This window comes from Bos grunniens, chromosome 1 (genome assembly GCF_055505025.1).
Source record: "Bos grunniens cultivar Pamir isolate PY7600 chromosome 1, Bosgru_T2T1.0, whole genome shotgun sequence".
In the NCBI taxonomy this organism is placed as follows: Eukaryota; Metazoa; Chordata; class Mammalia; order Artiodactyla; family Bovidae; genus Bos; species Bos grunniens.
Genome location: NC_141165.1, coordinates 92,896,562 through 92,912,327, shown reverse-complemented (window position 1 = coordinate 92,912,327; position 15,766 = coordinate 92,896,562).

The following is a 15,766-nucleotide window of genomic DNA, read 5'->3' as shown; positions in this document are numbered from 1 at the left end:
ATTGTCCTCACCCAGGGATCAAACCTGCATCTCTTAAGTTTCCTACATTGGCAGGCGGGTTCTTTATCATTAGCGCCACCTGGGAAGTGCCTATATGCAGAGTTGCTGTTGTTCAGTCGCCCAGTCATGCCTGACTCTTTGTGACCCCATGGATTGCAGCGTACCAGGCCTCCCTGTCCGTCACCATCTCCCAAAGTTTGCCCAAGTTCATGTCCATTGCATAGGTGATGCCATCCATCCATCTCATCCTCTGATGCCCTCTTCTCCTTCTGTCCTCAGTCTTTCCCAGCATCAGGGACTTGTCCAATGAGTCAGCTGTTCTCATCAGATGACCAAAATACTGGAGCTTCAGCTTCATCATCAGTCCTTCCAAGGAATATCCAGGGTTGATTTCACCTAAGATTGACTGGTTTGATCCCCTTGCTGTTCAAGGGACTTTCAGAAGTCTTCTCCAGCACCACAGTTTGAAGGCATCAATTCTTTGGTGGTCTGTCTTCTTTACTGTCCAGCTCTCACAACCGTACATGACCACTGGGAAGACCATAAATAAGCCTTGACTATACAAACCTTTATCGGCAGAGACATTATGTCTCTGCTTTTCAAAGCACTGTCTAGGTTTGTCATAGCTTTCCTGCCAAGAAGCAATCACCTCTTATTTCATGACTGCACCATCCACAGGGATTTTTAAAGCCCAAGAAGAGGAAACCTGTCACAACTTTCACCCTTTCCCCTTCTATTTGCCATGAAGTAATGGGGCCAGACACCATGATCTTAGTTTTTTTAATATTTAGTTTTAAGTTGGCTCTTTCATACTCCTCCTTCACCCTCATCGAGAGGCTCTTTAGTTCCTCTTTGCTTTCTGCCATTAGAGTGGTATGATCCACATGTCTGAGGTTTTTCATGTTTCTCCCACCTATCTTGATTCCAAATTGTAACTCATCCAGCTCAGCTTTTCTCGTGATATGCTCAGCATATAGGTTAAACAAACAGGGTGGCAGCAGACAGCCCCGTTGTACTCCTTTCTCAATTTTGAACCCGTCAGTAGTTCCATACAGGGTTCTAACTGTTGCTTCTTGACCCACAGACAGGTTTCTCAGGAGACAGGTAAGATGGTCTGGTATTCCCATCTCTTTAAGAGCTTTTCACAATTTGTTATGATCCACACAAAGGCTTTAGCATAGTTGATGAAACAGAGGTACATGTTCTTTCTGGAATATGCAGAGTACATCATGAGAAATGCCAGGCTGGATGACTCACAAGCTGGAATCAAGATTGCTGGTGGAAATATCAACAATCTTAGATATGCATATCACTTCAGTTCAGCTCAGTCGTTCAGTCATGTCCGACTCTTTGCGACCCCGTGAATCGCAGCACACCATATAATACCATGCTAATGGCAGAAGGTGAAGAGAAACTTAAGAGCTTCTTGATGAAGGTGAAATAGAGTGAAAAGGCTGACTTACAACTCAACATTAAAAAAATAAGGTTGTGGCATCTGGTCCCATCACTTCATGGCAAATAGATGGGGAAACAGTGGAAACAGTAACAGATTTTACTTTCTTGGGCTCCAAAATCACTGAGGATGGTGATTGCAGCTGTAAAATTAAAAGATGCTTGGCTCTTGGATACAAACCTAGACAATGTATTAAAACACAGAGACATTAGTTTGCCAACAACTGTCCATATAGTCAAAGCTATGGTTTTTCCAGTAGTCATGTATGGATGTGAGAGTTGGACCATAAAGAACGCTGAACACTGAAGAATTGATGCTTTTGAATTGTGTTGCTGGAGAAAACTCTTGAGAGTCCCATAGACTGCAAGGAGATCAAACCAGTCAATCCTAAAGGAAATCAACCCTGAATATTCATTGGAAGGACTGATACTGAAGCTGAAACTCCAACACTTTGGGCACCTGATGCGAAGAACTGACTCATTGGAAAAGCCCCTGATGCTGGGAAAGATTGAAGGCAGGAAAAGATAAGGGTGACAGAGGGTGAGATGGTTGCATGGCATCACTGACTCAATGGATATGAGTTTGAACAAACTCCAGGAGATAGTGTAGGACAGGGAAGCCTGATGTGCTGCAGTCTGTGGGGTTGCAAAGAGTCAGACACAACTTAGTGACTGAACAGCAACACAAAAAAGGAAAGTAGTAAGGCAGCTCAGATCTCTCAACCCTACACCCACCACAAATGATGACAACTGAACGAGAGTAACCACTAGTGTAAGCCATTTCCTCTTGAATATCACAATAGCTCCCAGTATTTTATGCTCAGCATTATTTGACTTCTTATTGTCCTTCCCACCCCCCTTCACTGATGTAGTTAAAAGACATTTGAACAATCCAACCCACAAGTCTTGAAAAAAAAATTCCCCACTACTCATACCTCACCCGACTCAATTTAAATTCTCAATTTATAGCTCATTCTCTTACCAATTTGATTTCAGTATGAATTGTCCAATCATAGGGCAAATATGCCAGTTAGTAAAACTGAAAATTGCCTTTTCCTTGTTATTTCTCAAAGTCAATTAATACCTATCTTCCTAGGTAATTAAGTAAACTGGTGCCTATGTTACTTTCAATCAGATCAGATCAGATCAGATCAGTCGCTCAGTCGTGTCTGACTCTTTGCAACCCCATGAATCGAAGCACACCAGGCCTCCCTGTCCATCACCAACTCCCAGAGTTCACTCAGACTCACGTCCATCAAGTCAGTGACGCCATCCAGCCATCTCATCCTCTGTCGTCCCCTTCTCCTCCTGCCCCCAAGCCCTCCCAGCATCAGAGTCTTTTCCAGTGAGTCAACTCTTCACATGAGGTGGCCAAAGTACTGGAGTTTCAGCTTTAGCATCATTCTTTCCAAAGGAATCCCAGGGCTGATCTCCTTCAGAATGGACTGGTTGGATCTCTGTGCAGTCCAAGGGACTCTCAAGAGTCTTCTCCAACACCACAGTTCAAAAGCATCAATTCTTCGGCACTCAGCTTTCTTCACAGTCCAACTCTGACATCCATACATGACCACAGGAAAAACAATAGCCTTGACTAGACGAACCTTTGTTGGCAAAGTAATGTCTCTGCTTTTGAATATGCTATCTAGATTAGTCATAACTTTCCTTCTAAGGAGTAAGCGTCTTTTAATTTCATGGCTGCAGTCACCATCTGTAGTGATTTTGGAGCCCAGAAAAATAAAGTCTGACACTGTTTCCACTGTTTCCCCATCTATTTCCCATGAAGTGATGGGACCAGATGCCATGATCTTCGTTTTCTGAATGTTGAGCTTTAAGCCAACTTTTTCACTCTCCACTTTCACTTTCATCAAGAGGCTTTTGAGTTCCTCTTCACTTTCTGCCATAAGGGTGATGTCATCTGCATATCTGAGGTTATTGATATTTCTCCCGGCAATCTTGATTCCAGCTTGTGTTTCTTCCAGTCCAGAGTTTCTCATGATGTACTCTGCATAGAAGTTAAATAAGCAGGGTGACAATATACAGCCTTGACGTACTCCTTTTCCTATTTGGAACCAGTCTGTTGTTCCATGTCCAGTTCTAACTGTTGCTTTCTGACCTGCATACAAATTTATCAAGAGGCAGATCAGGTGGTCTGGTATTCCCATCTCTTTCAGAATTTTCCACAGTTTATTGTGATCCCCACAGTCAAAATGCACATAGCCATTGCTTTTTTTCCTGCAATGAATTGTTGGAGGAAGAGTGAACTTATTTTTTAAAGCAAGATTTCCAGACGTTATTTAAGTAGCTGCCTAGAGATAGATATTTTGGGTGATCAAGCTTTCAGGATCACCTAACTGAGGTTTCTTTCTGTATTTCAGAGATTTAGCTTAGGGAATCCTGAGGTGTATCTGTGAACTGGTACTGTGTAGGAGTAATTTCTATATGTTCATTTTCAAAGATACTAAAACCATCCCCATTTTGTCATCTAAAAACTACTAATAAGCATGATTTTTACTTCATTCTGGGCTGATATGTTTAATAACACAATATATTTGTTGTTGTTTAGTCGCTAAGTCACGTCTGACTCTTTTTCTACCCCAGGGGATCTTCCCAACCCAGGGATTGAACCCACGTCTCCTGCATTGCTGGCATATTCTTTACCCCTGAGCCACCAGGCGAGTCCTTACATTCTCTCAAATTCACCTTTATCCACCATTCTTTCATCTAGCTGTTCACTCCCATTGTTCAGTTATCTTGTTATTCATACAGTGCTTCTTGAACTAGCAGCATCAACATCACTTGGAAATGGAATCTACAATAAACACAGTTCAAGTCAATGGGGAAAAGAAAAATAAACTAGAAAAAATTAAGTACTGCATCTACATGTGAAAGACCAAACTATACCAAGAGGTGGGGAACAACCTTTTTGACAACATTTCAAAAGCATAAATTGTAAGTAAAAAACTTCATGAAATTGATTACATGAAAATAAAGGCTTGAGGATTTACAAAGGACATGTTAAATTAATTTAACTGTACCCATACCTGCCCCTGAGAATTAATGGATGCTTGCCTTGATTTATCTCTTTACTTATTTCAAAGCACCTGGTATTTGTCAAAGACGTTTTACAGCTGTGCTTCAAGAAATGTGCAATGGTCAACCAAACTGGACTGGCTCTGACATAACCACAGGAATCTTTGGGAGTAGATGAAACCTGGCAGTGTGCAAAAGTTACTTTTTGCTTCATTACTATGTTAAAATCTCCACCCAGGCAGGAGACTTGTGCTTTGCTAGGCATGATTCATGCAGTACCCAAAGAAGCATGGAAGACTGTGCATGCCCCAGCTGCCACTGAAAATCTCCCCCCATTTCCTAGAGCCTTGATGATGTCCCTACCTCCTAACCCCTTTCCCCCTCCCCCAGGGGAGACGGTGTATTTAGAGAATGAACTCTCTCTTCTCCATCTCTTGATCAATGAATGAAGTGTATGCTTTGCTATACTGAACCCCATGTTTGATTGGTATTGGCAACTCCAGGCCAAGGACCCATTGAGGAGGTCACTAACCCATTGGGGATCTGTAACAATAAGGAGACTATTAGACTCATGTGGTTCTGATGCCATGATAACCTATGTAGGCAAGCCATAATTCAAGTCTATTAATGCCTCAGAGTTACAAACTTAAAATGATAAAGGCAGAGTACATCATGAGAAACACTGGGCTGGAGGAAGCACAAGCTGGAATCAAGATTGCCGGGAGAAATATCAATAACCTCAGATATGCAGAGGACACCACCCTTATGGCAGAAAGTGAAGAGGAACTAAAAAAAAGCCTCTTGATGAAAGTAGAAGAGGAGAGTGAAAAAGTTGGCTTAAAGCTCAGCATTCAGAAAACTAAGATCCTGGCATCTGGTCCCATCACTTCATGGGAAATAGATGGGGAAACAGTGGAAACAGTGGCTGACTTTATTTTTCTGGGCTCCCAAATCACTACAGATGGTGATTGCAGCCATGAAATTAAAAGACACTTACTCCTTGGAAGGAAAGTTATGAGCAACCTAGACAGCATATTGAAAAGCAGAGACATTACTTTGCCAACAAAGGTTCGTCTAGTCAAGCCTATGGTTTTTCCAGTGGTCATGTATGGATGTGAGAGTTGGACTATAAAGAAAGCTGAGTGCTGAATAATTGATGCTTTTGAACTGTGGTGTTGGAGAAGACTCTTGAGAGTCCCTTAGACTGCAAGGAGATCCAACCAGTCCACCCTAAAGGAGATCAGTCCTGGGTGTTCATTGGAAGGACCGATGCTGAAGCTGAAACTCCAATACTTTGGCCACCTGATGTGAAGAGCTGACTCATTTGAAAAGACCCCGATGCTGGGAAAGATTGAAGGCAGGAGGAGAAGGGGGCAACAGAGGATGAAATGGTTGGATGGCATCACTGACACAATGGACATGGGTTTGGGTAAACTCCAGGAATTGGTGATGGACTGGTGTGCTGCAGTTCATGGGGTCGCAAAGAGTTGGACACGACTGGGCAACTGAACTGAACTGAATGGAAAGGCAACCGATCACAAGCAGTTAACTAGGCTTTATACTGCAGATAGGCCATAACTAATATCCTTACTTTTCTTTCACCTTTTTTCTGTTAAAGCATCTCCCCAAGCTTATGCCGGTAAAGCTTTCCTAACCACTTCTCATTTGGTGTTACTGATTGGAATCAATTTTTGCTCAAATAAACTCTTAAAATTTTTAATACATCTCAGTGTCTTTTAACAGACACTGTAGACCAAGTTAACAAGTAGATGACAAATTGGTAAAAGATATCTGAAACAATTAAGTCCAACAAGGGAGTAATGTCAAGAATACTTAAGGAACTTACATAAAATACCAACAAGAAAATAACAACCTCAATAGGAAAATGGAGAAGAGATATTAAAACTGTGTCTCAGATTGGGACTTGAACTCAGTCTTTTAACTGAGATCACACCTGATGTCAGGACTTAACGAAGCTCAGTTTCTTAATGTCTCATCACAGCTTGGTGAAAGACAAAGTGATAGATAAGAAGTAGATTTATTTAGAGAGAATCCACTCCATAAACAGAGTGTGGGTCATCTCAGAAGGTGAGAGTGGCCTTAGGGTATAGGGGGTTGTCAGTTTTCATAAGGGTGGGTAATTTCACAGGCTGTGAGTAGGAGTAGTATTCCAGCTATTTTGGGGAAGGGGTGGGGATTTCCAGAAATTGGGTCACCGCCCACTTTTTGACCTTTATGACCAGCCTTGGAACTGTCGTGGTGCTTATGGGTGTATCATTTAGCTTGCTTGTGTTAAAGTGAGTGTATGAAAGTGAAAGTGTTAGTCGTTCAGTCATGTCTGACCCTTGGCAACCCCATGACTGTAGCCCACCAGGCTCCTCTGTCCATGGAATTCTCTAGGCAAGAATACTGGAATGGATAGCCATTCCCTTCTCCAGAGGATCTTCCTGATACAGGGATCGAACCTGGTCTCCTGCCTGGCAGGCTACAGTCCATGGGGTCACAGGAGTCGGACATGACAGCGACTAAACCTGCAGAAGAATGGAAAGGGGAGCAGAAGCACTAATGTTGTTTCGGGACTTCCCTGGGTGGCTTAGACAGTAAAGAATCTGCCTGCAATGCAGGAGACCTGTGTTCAATCCCTGGGTCAGGAAGATCCCCTGGAGAAGGGAATGGCAACCCACTCCAGTATTCTTGCCTGGAGAATCCCATGGACAGAGGAGCTTGGTGGGCCACACTCTATAGGGCTGCAAAGAGTTGGACATGACTGAGTGACTAACACACACTTGTCTACTATCTTGGAGCTCTTTGGTTCAAACCAGTTTATTTTGTGTCCTCGGGCTATGTTATTCTTTTAAAGGCTGTGCCCTGCCCCCTTCCTTCCTGTTTCAATATGAACAGACAATATATAGAAGCACAAATAGTCAAACAGTTTTTTGTTTTCTGCTTATTTAACACAGGAGAATATGTAGAATATATAGCAGCAAAAAACCAAGGTCAACACTCATGAACTGTTCCAAGAGTACTAATCATAAAAATGTAAAATAAAATAACAATGAGGTATCACTTTACAGCCATTAGACTGAAGTTAAACAACTAGATAATGCCAAGTACTGGTAAGTATGCAGGAATCCTTGAGAATGGAGACTGGTCCTGCCATTTTGGAAGGCAGTTAGGCAGTACCCAGTTAATTTAAGAATGGGTGCATACCTGTTGCTGCTGCTGCTAAGTCGCTTCAGTCATGGCCGACTCTGTGCGACCCCATAGACGGCAGCCCACCAGGCTCCCCCGTCCCTGGGATTCTCCAGGCAAGAACACTGGAGTGGGTTGCCATTTCCTTCTCCAATGCATGAAAGTGAAAAGTGAAGTCGCTCAGTCATGTCCGACTCTTCGAGACCCCCGTGGACTGCAGCCTACTAGGCTCCTCCACCCGTGGGATTTTCCAGGCAAGAGTACTGGAGTGGGTTGCCATTGCCTTCTCCTGGGTGCATACCTATGACACAGCAATTCTATTCCTGGATCTGTATTCCAAGTCCATATTGGAACATGTTATGGTGATCATTGTCATAGCATATTTATGTAGCAAGGAATTGAAGGAAATCTGGGCATTCATACTGGGGAGGTAGATAGGTATATGTGGAGTTCAGGGCCCAAACTAGAAGAAACTAGCAACATACACACAGAGTAAAATGGATGCATTTTTAAAATGCATGGGTAGTGGGAAAAAGTCAGAACGAGAACAGATACACAGCCCAATACTATTTGCATAAATTTAAAGAAGGTGTTTGGGGGCAGGAGGAGAAGGGGACAACAGAGGATGAGATGACTGGATAGCATCACTGACTCGATGGACATGAGTTTCAGTGAACTCTGGGAGTTGGTGATGGACAGGGAGGCCTGGCGTGCTGCGATTCATGGGGTCGCAAAGAGTCGGACACGACTGAGCGCCTGAACTGAACAAAAACAAAAATACATGTTTGAACACAATGTGTGAAACAATTTGCTTATTTAAACAGAATGGTTGCTTATAAGCAGAGGTTAAGTTGGGGCAGAGAATAGAGATACATGCAAATAAAGTGCCCATGCAGGGACCAATAATGATAATGCTCATGCAGCGAGGAGGACAGTTAAGTCAAACATTTGTACTTGAGGTCCAAGGACAACTATGCTGACTGCAGCCTACTCTATGAAGTTTAGAAAGCACTGTTTTATGGGGTAAAAGTGGAATTTAATCATTTTAATATCCTTTTTCGCTACACTTTTGGTGGTATGTAAAGTTTTATTTTAGGGGTTAGGCCACTTCCTTGCTTTAAGCGAAAACAGTCATTTTGTCATGATCAGACACTGTGACTTTCTAGATGTGTGGTCATCCTGTCATATGCATTTTGGCCTCCCAATAGTAGTTGGCACATGAGACACGGCATAAATGCTTTTTACTCAAATTATCCCCCCCAAACTATTTTTCCCTGCCAGGAATCTAGAAGTCCTTTTTCTCATAGTAAGATCTCCCTTAAACAAGCAGAGAAACAAACAAAAACAAAAGAAAGAAAATGTTGTCTGGACTGATTTTCTCTTCTAGTACTGTCCAATAACTCATATTGGCACCAATAATTCTTAATAGAGAACCCAGGTTTTTTAGAATGTGCTTACTTAGAATGAATTATCAGTTGAAATGACGACATAAATCTTCAGCTACATTACCTTCTTACATATAGAACTACATACCTTCCTTACATATAGAACTGTTGAGTTTGTCAACCATCATTTAATCTTCACAGTAGTTGTGAAACTGAGCAGGGACCCTTTGGAGCCCTCCTGGGTACAAAAGTCTTTCTAGGTTCCCCATTTCTTGTTTATAGGAAAAATGCTTCAGCCTCTTAGACCTTGAGTTCCCGAGGTACAGAGTCAAACAGTTAGTGATTAGAACAATAGGACTCCTAGTTTCTCCTAAAGAGATATACATAACAACCTAATACAGATCTGCTTTCTGCTACAAGAACTAAGGCCCCCACCCAGGTGGAGGATGGTAACTTCAGGCTGAACACAAGCACATGGACCTAAGGCTGGTTGGAACCAGAAGGCTGATGATTAAGATTTCTGGAGCACTACCTCACCACCAACCAGTCAGAACAAAGTCATGTCACACACCCTGTGGCTATCCCCACAAATTTGCCTGAAACCCTTGGGGGAGTTCGGGTCTTTTCCACAGGAGCCGCCCATTCTCTTTGGCCCTTGCAATAAACCTTTCTCTGCTCAAAATTCTAGCATTTCAGTTTGTTTGGCCTCGTTGTGCATCCAGCGTGTGAACCTGGGTTTGAAAACAGTTGAATGTGTTATCTACATCTCAGTTGGTCTAAATGAAAGATGAATATCATTTTAAAATTAATTAAAAAATACGTAAAATTATTACGTATTTAATTGTGCTACTGAACTTTTGTGTCTAGGAAATGAACAAAGAAGAAATGAGAAATAGCCAAGGGTTTAGGAAATTAAGAGAACTGTGATAAGCTGTAGATGCAGATTATAGACTGAAAAGCTGAAGCAGCCTTTCTGCAACCGAGGAAAGATTTTTCTTGCCCATTGTCCTTCGGTGCTTCCATGAAGACAGGGTTCTTGCAGTGACCACACTGACTTTCTCAGAGTAAGCTAGTATTGGCAGGTCTTGTCCCACCCACACTTCCTTTAAGCTGTTGCATTCAAGACATAAACAAGACTTTGTTTTCCTCCCTGAGCACTGTGTGTCTTAAACTCTTTCAACAAGCACTTCTTTCTGAAGAATGTTCTCCTGCCCTTGAATACCAAGGATATTCCTTTTCAAAGTGAAATATATAGCCATTTATATTCAGCTACTCAATTCTCCTCTTGTTTCAGAAAAGTACAGCTAACCTACATGTGTGGGTTATTTTTTTTCTGCTTTTTAATTTATGAATAAGTAAGATTTCAGATCAACTGTTGATTTTTACTTTGACTTCATGCTTTACTTTTCTTACCCAGCTTAAATGCCTTTAGATTTATGGTGACCTTAGTTATAGAAAAAGTAGGATTATAAAATATTGTAATTCAATGTTTCCCATTCTACCCCAGGAAAAATCTTAATAATTCACTTCCCCCAAGAAAAACACAGCAGTTTGAGAAACCTGTAATTGGAGATTAAATTCAGTAGGTAGCACATGGAGACAATATGAAAGATTGGATTCAACCAACCATGTCTGTAAAGATGGGGGACACTTGGAGGTTCTATCTGTGGGGCTTCCCTGGTGGATCAGGTGGTAAAGAATCTGCCTGCAGTGCAGGAGACCCAGGTTCAGTCCCTGGGTCAGGAAGATCCCCTAGTGAAAGAAATGGATGGCAACCCACTCCAGTGTTCTCACCTGGAAAATTCTGTGGACAAAAAAAAAAAAAATTCTGTGGACAGAATTTTGTATCAAGTTCTCACTTCCCAGTTACAATTTTAACCAGCAGTACTTTACTTTTAAGGCGCTGGCACTCTTTGCTGTTGCTGTAATTGCTAAATTAGTAGGCAGCAAGAGTTGCAATAGTTCCTGTAATGGATTTTTTTATAATACAGTGGATATATTACTGTATGGTGCTATGGGAATACGAGCTACAGATGGTACTAAGCAGGCATCTGTGGCTAGGATGACCAGCCTGGTAGTATAACAAGCAACAACTAAGGGAATACTTTCTAAAATCTCTCCCATGATAAAGGCATTAGCCATTTTTCAAGCCTAACTAACCCCAGGTGTGGAGACTATTGAGTAAGGGTGGGTAGTTGAGGTTGGTAGAGAAGCAGTGACACCATATGCTGAGAGAAAGGAATTACAAGGCTTGAATTCTCAAGTCTCGCTATTAATAATAGGTTCAGTGGACACTTTGTATAATATTTACGTTTCTGCTCCTGGAAAAAAAAAATGCTTTCCAATTGCCACAATAAATATGTGCCGTACATAAATTCTCAATAGCTTTTTAGGAACTCTGAAGGGTCTGAGATTTACTGTGTCTGCCACAGTTTCATGAATGCTGGTAGAAACCGGCAAACTGTTGAGTCAGAGATGAAGGATCATTTATTACTTACAGCAGAAATGGCAAGTACCAGCATTTTTGCAACACTCCCCTGAGCCCCGATTCCCACAGAAGGCCAGGTGACATCACAGGTGTTACAACACAGGAAAGGAAGCTTAGGAAATTCAAATCTTTGATAATGGACAGTGAGAAAGATTGCCGTTTGCTCAAAGGGAGACAGGATCTCTGATTTCTAACGCAGCAAGCAAACCTGCCCCTTGCTCCAGCGACAGAAGCTACCTCTATTGTCCAAGGTTACTTCCTACACAAACAAAGGAAAAGGCAGACAGCTACCTCCTTGCAAGACAAGTAGAAGCAAGAGACCCATGGAGAACTGTCTCCCAAATGTGCATGTGCATGGTATAATTTTGATTTTAATGAAGCTGTTATTAAGGAGCACCCCTCTCCAACCTAATTTCATAAAGATTGCTCATTAGTCATTTTTTGCTGTGCAAGATTGTTACCACAAACCTAGTTGTAACACACATGTATTTTTTTTAAGGTAATTGAATTCTTAAACATTTTTTTAAATTTATTTTTTAATTGAAGGATAATTACTTTCCACAATTGTGTTGGTTTATGCCATCTCACAGTTTCTGCACTTAGGCACCTGGGAATGGCTTAAATGGATCCTCTGATTGCTATGCTATGCTAAGTCACTTCAGTCGTGTCCGACTCTGTGTGACCCCATTAGACGGCAGCCCACCAGGCTCCCCCGTCCCTGGGATTCTCCAGGCAAGAACACTGGAGTGGGTTGCCATTTCCTTCTCCAATGCATGAAAGTGAAAAGTGAAAGTGAAGTCGCTCAGTCGTGTCCGACTCTTAGCGACCCCATGGACTGCAGCCTACCAGGCTCCTCCATCCATGGGATTTTCCAGGCAAAAGTACCGGAGTGGGGTGCCATTTCGGGTCTCACAAAATGCAATGAGAATTTTGGCTAAAACTGTGGTCTAATCTGAGAGTCTACTGAAGAAAAAACATGCTTTTGATCTCACTCAGGTTGTTGGCAGAATTCAGTTTCTTGCAGTTGTAGGACTGAAGAATTTGATTTCTTCCTTGCTGTGGTCAGAGGCCACCCTCATTTCTGAGAAGCTACCTGTAGTTCCTTGCCATTTGGGGTTTTCAAATACGGCCACCTGCTTCCCCAAAGCCAGCAAGGGAGAGGTTGAGCAACTCCAGCAAAATGACCACTATGGTGTATGTAGAACAATCATGTTTAATATATAATATATTAATATAATATATAAACCATTATATTTGACATATTCTATTGGTTAGTGTCTTCCAATATGTTTATCAAGGGGGCTGGCTGTTGGCTACTTAAGATAATTTATCTGAGAGATGAAAAGTCTTTCTGAGGAGGGGACATCATTCTAGCTGAGACCACAGATGATGAGGACTCAATAGGGATAAGATAGGGGTGAGGAGCATTTTGGGAAAAAGGAACAGAAGGTGGGAAATGTAGCTATCCCCAGAGATAGAAAAATATAATCAGTGGCCATTATAAGACCATATTTTCATGTTTTTTTAATCTATTTTTTCCCCAGCACACAGTGAGTTGTACCAATATCTTAGATCTTCAATACCTATTTGATAGTAGACAGTGTTGTTGTTATTCGGTCACTAAGTCATGTCCGATTCTTTGTGATCCCCTGGACTGCAACATGCCAGGCCTCCCTGTTCCTCACTATCTCCTGGAGATCGCCCAAGTTCATGTCCATTGAATTGGTGATGCCATCCAATCATCTCATCCTCTGCTGCCCTCTTCTCCTTTTGCCTTCAATCTTTCCCAGCATCAGGTGGCCAAAGTATTGGAGCTTCAGCTTCAGAATCAGTCCTTCCAATGAGTATTCAGGGTTGATTTCCCTTAGGATAGCCTGGTTTGAACTTGCAGGTCAAAGGGACTCTCAAAAGAATCTTTTCCAGCACCACAATTCAAAAGAATCAATTCTTCAGTGTTCAGCCTTCTTTATGGTCCAGTAAATTTATATAATAAATGAATAGATTTATTCATTTAGGAAACATTTGACTAAGCTTTCATGTACTAGGTACTAGGTGCCAAAGAATGCTCAAACTACCGCACAGTTGCACTCATCTCACACACTAGTAAAGTAATGCTTAAAATTCTCCAAGCCAGGCTTCAGCAATACGTGAACCGTGAACTTCCAGATATTCAAGCTGGTTTTAGAAAAGGCAGAGGAACCAGAGATCAAATTGCCAACATCTGATGGATCATCGAAAAAGCAACAGAGTTCCAGAAAAACAACTATTTCTGCTTTATTGACTATGCCAAAGCCTTTGACTGTGTGGATCACAATAAACTGTGGAAAATTCTTCAAGAGATGGGAATACCAGACCACCTGACCTGCCTCTTGAGAAACCCGTATGTAGGTCAGGAAGCAACAGTTAGAACTGGACATGGAACAACAGACTGGTTCCAAATAGGAAAAGGAGGACATCAAGGCCGTATATTGTCACCCTGCTTATTTAACTTATATGCAGAGTACATCATGAGAAACGCTGGGGTGGATGAAGCACAAGCTGGAATCAAGATTGCCGGGAGAAATATCAATAACCTCAGATATGCAGATGATACCACCCTTATGGCAGAAAGTGAAGAAGAACTAAAGAGCCTCTTGATGAAAGTGAAAGAGGAGAGTGGTGGAAAAGTTGACTTATAGCTCAACGTTCAGAAAACTAAGATCATGCATCCGGTCCCATCACTTCATGGCAAATAGATAGGGAAACAGTGGAAACAGTGTCAGACTTTATTTTTCTGGGTTCCAAAATCACTGCAGATGGTGATTGCAGCCATGAAATTAAAAGACACTTACTCCTTGGAGGGAAAGTTATGAGCAACCTAGATAGCATATTGAAAAGCAGAGACATTACTTTGTCAACAAAGGTCCGTCTAGTCAAGCCTATGGTTTTCCAGTGGTCATGTATGGATGTGAGAGTTGGACTATAAAGAAAGCTGAGTGCCGAAGAATTGATGCTTTTGAACTGTGGTGTTGGAGAAGACTCTTGAGAGTCCCTTGAACTGCAAGGAGATCCAACCAGTCCATTCTAAAGGATATCAGCCCTGGGTGTTCTTTGGAAGGACTGATGTTGAAGCTGAAACTCCAATACTTTGGCCACCTGATGTGAAGAACTAACTCATTTGAAAAGACCCTGATGCTTGGAAAGATTGAGGGCAGGAGGAGAAGGGGACGACAGAGGATGAGATAGTTGGATGGCATCACCGACTCAATGGACATTGGGTGGACTCTGGGAATTGGTGATGGACAGGGAGGCCTGGCATGCTGTGATTCACGGGGTCGCAAAGAGTTGGACACGACTGAGGACTGAACTGAACTAGGTGCTTCAGAGATACAAAATGACCATGTGAAGGCCTGTGCCCTCAATGAGCTCATAGTTGTGGGGAGCAAAGTTACAATTACTAATACAAAGTGGTCAATGCCTCTGGTGCTACATAACAGCACTGGAATAAAGAAGTCTGGGTCTACTTGTAGAACTTGGGAGGCTACATAAAGGTGGCAAAATTAGCACTAAGTCTTGAAGGATACCTAAATTAGTTGAGGGGCATAAATAGGAAAAGGCATTGTAGGCAAAGCAATCAGTTTGAGCAAAGACTTGGAACTGGCAAAATACATGGCTGACTGGCAAAAAAACCAAAAAGTTCAGGAGTAGAGTAAAATAAAACCAAGAATATGTGTGAAAAGAAGAAGGCAGGAGGCTTGTTGAAATGGATTACATGAAAAAGACAAAGAAGCTAACTCTAACGTGTGTCACTAGCCAAATGGGATAATTCGAACATCACAAAGTATAATGATCGTAACAGACTAAAAGAATCTGATATGTAAAATGCACTCATTCATAGTGATACTAAGCAAACAAAATCTTTTTGGTTAACACTGGTGGTTGTTAGGGCACCAATTTCTCTTAAATTTGATAACTAAAGTGAAAAAATCCGTATCAGTTTGAAATGCAGAATCTGCCTGCAATGCAGGAGACCTAGGTTCCATTTCTGGGTGGAGAAGATCCCCTCAAGAAGGGAATGGCAACCCACTCCAGTATTCCTGCCTGGAAAATCCTATTGAGAGATGAGCCTGGAGGGCCACAGGCTATGGGATCGCAGAGTTGAACACGACTGAGCGGCTAACACATACACACAGAAAGGGATAGCAGAATGCGCATGAACATTTAATTACCCAGCGCACCA